Source organism: Arachis hypogaea, chromosome 5, assembly GCF_003086295.3.
Source record: "Arachis hypogaea cultivar Tifrunner chromosome 5, arahy.Tifrunner.gnm2.J5K5, whole genome shotgun sequence".
NCBI lineage: Eukaryota > Viridiplantae > Streptophyta > Magnoliopsida > Fabales > Fabaceae > Arachis > Arachis hypogaea.
In genome coordinates, this window is record NC_092040.1 from 47,005,361 (window position 1) to 47,009,896 (window position 4,536).

Consider the following 4,536-nt stretch of genomic DNA (forward strand, 5'->3'; position numbering starts at 1 on the left):
TATGTGAATATATTTGTCTTTTGCTTGTTTGTTAGTTTTTGTTAGTGATGAGCGGATAATTTGTATACTTTTTGGCATTGTTTTTAGTATGTTTTTAATATGATATAGTTAGTTTTTGGTATATTTTTATTAGTTTTTAGTTAAAATTCACTTTTCTGGACTTTACTATGAGTTTGTGTGTTTTTCTGTGATTTCAGGTATTTTCTGGCTGAAATTGAGGGACCTGAGCAAAAATCTGATTCAGAGACCAAAAAGGACTGCAGATGCTGTTGGATTCTGACCTCCCTGCACTCGAAGTGGATTTTCTGGAGCTACAGAAGCCCAATTGGCGCGCTCTCAACGGCGTTGGAAAGTAGACATCCTGGGCTTTCCAGCAATAGATGATAGTCCATACTTTGCCCAAGATTTGATGGCCCAAACCGGTGTTCAAAGTCACCTCAAGAAATCCCAACGTTAAACGCTGGAACTGGCACGCAAATGGGAGTTAAACGCCCAAACTGGCACTAAAGCTGGCGTTTAACTCCAAGAGGAGTCTCTGCACGAAATTTGCTTCATTGCTCAGCCCAAGCACACACCAAGTGGGCCCGGAAGTGGATTTTTATGTCATTTACTCATTTCTGTACACCTTAGGCTACTAGTTTTCTATAAGTAGGACCTTTGACTATTGTATTAAGGATCTTTTGATCACTTTAGATCTTAAGAAGACTTTGGTAGCTATCTTCATTTTTATGCTATCTTAGATCATTGGGAGGCTGGCCATTCGGCCATGCCTATTCCTTATGCTTATGTATTTTCAACGGTGGAGCTTCTACACACCATAGATTAAGGTGTGGAGCTCTGCTGTACCTCGAGTATTAATGCAATTACTATTGTTCTTCCATTCAATTCCGCTTGTTCTTGTTCCAAGATATCACTTGTTCTTCAACTTGATGAAGGTGATGATTGACGCCCATCACCATTCTCACTCATGAACAAAGTGACTGACAACCACTCTTGTTCTACAAGCATTTGAGGCTTGGTGAATATCTCTTGGATTCCTGATTGCACGATGCATGGTTGATCGCCTGACAACCGAGTGCTCGCCTGACAAACGAGCCAACCATTCCGTGAGATCAGAGTCTTCGTGGTATAGGCAGGACCTAATGGCGGCATTCAAGAGAATCCGGAAGGTCTAAACCTTGTCTGTGGTATTCTGAGTAGGATTCAATGATTGAATGACTGTGACGTGCTTCAAACCTGTAACCTACTGGGCGTTAGTGACAGACGCAAAAGAGTGATTCTATTCCGGTAGGGGAGGGAACCAAACCGGTGATTAGCCCCACTGTGACAGAGTGCATGAGCATTAGTTTTCCCTGCGAGGATGGGAGGTAGCTGCTGACAACAGTGAAACCCTACACGAGCTTGCCATGGAAAGGAGTAAGAAGAATTGGATGAAGGCAGTAGGAAAGCAGAGAGACGGAAGGGAAGGCATCTTCATACGCTTATCTGAAGTTCCTACCAATGAATTACATAAGTATCTCTATCTTTACCTTTGTGTTATTTTCGTTCATCACTATTACCATTTGAGTTTGCCTGACTAAGATTTACAAGATGACCATAGCTTGCTTCAATACTAACAATCTCCGTGGGATCGACCCTTACTCACGTAAGGTTTATTACTTGGACGACCCAGTGCACTTGCTGGTTAGTTGTGCGAAGTTGTGTAATGCCATGGTATTGAGCTACTACGTTTTTGGAGCCATTACCAGGGATTATGAGAGTTGTGAAAAAGTATTGTTCACAATTTCGCGCACCAAGTTTTTGGCGCCGTTGCCGGTGATTGTTCTAGTTTTGAGCAAGCTTTCGGTAACATCAGTGCCAAGATCCGGCAGCAACATCAAGTTTTGGTGTTATTGCCCGGGATTGTTCAGGCTGGACAACTGACGGTTCATCTTGTTGCTTAGATTAGGTATTTATTTTTTTCGAAATTCTTGAAGATGAATTCTAGAGTTTCATGATGATTTGTTGAAATCTGGCTGGCTGAGAAGCCATGTCTAATCTCATTGGACCGAGGTTTCAACTTATCACCACAAAAGCTTGTTGATTTTTATCAATCTTGCTTTTGGAGCAGTGATCTGCTAAGGCTTGGCTGGCCTCTGGCCATGTCTAGTGTTTTGGACCGAAGCTTTCTCTGAAAGCTTGGCTGGCTGTGAAGCCATGTCTAATTCCTGGACCGGAGTCTTAGACTAGCATTGCACTGATTCCTGGAATTCTCATTAAGAATTTTGATATCTTTTTTCCACATAATTTTCGAAAAACACAAAAAAAAAATTACAAAATCATAAAATCAAAAAAAAATATTTCTTGTTTGAGTCTAGTGTCTCATCATAAGTTTGGTGTCAATTGCATGCATTCATATGTCTAAGTGATCTTCAAGTTGTTCTTGATGATTTCTTTGTTTTGATCTTTGAATTCTATTGACTTGAGTGTTTTATTATATGCATTCTCATTTTGTTAGTGTCAATGGTATACAAACTGCTAAGTTTGGTGTCTTGCATGCATTATTATTTGATTTTAGTTGCATTTTAATTATTCCTTATTATTAAAAATCCAAAAATATTTTTAATTTGTGTCTTTTCAAGTCAATTATACAGAGAATTGAAGATTCAGAACATACTGCAGAGGAATCACACAGAAAAAGCTGGGCATTCAAAAATGCCCAGTGAAGAAGACAGACTGGCGTTTAAACGCCAGCCAGGGTGCCTGGCTGGGCGTTTAACGCCCAAAAGGTTGTAGTTTTTGGCGTTAAACGCCAGAATGTGCACCATTCTGGGCGTTTAACGCCAGGATGGCAAAGGGGGAAGATTTTGTTTTCAAAATCAATTTTTTTTTCAAGTTTTCAAAGTTTTTCAAAATCAAATCTTTTTCAAATCAATTTTCCAATCAAATCTTTTTCAAAACCAATTTCTTTCCATTTTTAAAGATACTTGCTACCAATTAATGATTTGATTCAACATTTCAAGTATGTTGCCTTTTCTGTTGAGAAAGGTTTAATGTTTGAATCATATCTTTTCTTGTTAGTCAAGTTTTTAATTTTCAAATCAAATCTTTTTAAAATGTTTTTCAAATCATATCTTCTCAATCACATTTTTTTAAATCAATCATATCTTCTTAACCACATCTTTTTCAAAATAGTTTTCAATCAAATCCTTTTGATTTCTAATTTCAAAATCTTTTTCAAAAATCACTTGATTTCTTTTCCCTTTTCATTTTCGAAAATTAAGTAGTGTTTTTCAAAAATGCTTTCAAAATTTTCACTTAATTTTCGAAAATAACTTCCCTCCTTCTCACATCCTTCTATTTATGGACTAACACTATCCCTTAATGCAAAATTCGAACTCCATTTTCTCTGTTAAGTTCGAATTTTCCACTTCTGTCTTCTATTCTTCTTTTCCTCTGACACCTAAAGGAATCTCTATACTGTGACATAGAGGATTCCACATTTTCTTGTTCCCTTCTCTTTCTTATGAGCAGGAGCAAAGACAAAGGCATTCTTGTTGAGGCTGATCCTGAACCTGAAAGGACCTTGAAGAGAAAGCTAAGAGAAGCCAAAGCACAACCCTCTTTAGAGCACCCGAACGAACTCTTCAAGGAAGAAGAACAAATGGCAGCCGAAAACAACAACAATGCCAACAATGCAAGGAAGGTGCTGGGTGACTTTACTGCACCTACTCCCGACTTCTATGGGAGAAGCATCTCTATCCCTGCCATTGGAGCAAACAACTTTGAGCTTAAGCCTCAATTAGTTTCTCTAATGCAACAGAATTGCAAGTTCCATGGACTTCCATTGGAAGATCCTCATCAGTTTTTAGCTGAATTCTTGCAAATCTGTGACACAGTCAAGACTAATGGGGTTGACCCTGAGGTCTATAGACTGATGCTATTCCCTTTTGCTATAAGAGACAGAGCTAGAACATGGTTGGACTCTCAACCTAAAGAAAGCCTGGACTCTTGGGAAAAGCTAGTCAATGCCTTCTTGGCAAAGTTCTTTCCACCTCAAAAATTGAGTAAGCTTAGAGTGGAAGTCCAAACCTTCAGACAGAAGGAAGGAGAATCCCTCTATGAAGCTTGGGAAAGATACAAACAATTGATCAGAAAGTGTCCCACTGATATGCTTTCTGAATGGAGCATCATAGGTATTTTCTATGATGGTCTCTCTGAACTGTCCAAGATGTCCTTGGATAGCTCTTCTGGAGGATCTCTTCATCTGAAGAAGACGCCTACTGAAGCTCAAGAACTGATTGAAATGGTTGCAAATAACCAATTCATGTACACTTCTGAAAGAAATCCTGTGAACAATGGGACTAGTCAGAAGAAAGGAGTTCTTGAGATTGACACTCTGAATGCCATATTGGCTCAGAATAAAATATTGACTCAACAAGTCAATATGATTTCTCAAAGTCTGTCTGGGATGCAAAATGCACCAAGCAGTACTAAGGAAGCTTCATCTGAGGAAGAAGCTTATGATCCTGAGAACCCTTCAATAGAAGAGGTGAA

At 38.9% G+C, this 4,536-nt stretch overlaps 1 non-coding gene across 1 annotated transcript; it reads right to left on the bottom strand.

The window, feature by feature from the left end:
- Nucleotides 1–4,048: 4,048 nt before the first annotated feature.
- Nucleotides 4,049–4,156, bottom strand: LOC112804561 (small nucleolar RNA R71). Its single transcript, XR_003203172.1, has one exon. It is a non-coding gene; the product is annotated as a small nucleolar RNA R71 (small nucleolar RNA).
- Between the last annotated feature and the right edge of the window lie 380 nt (nucleotides 4,157–4,536).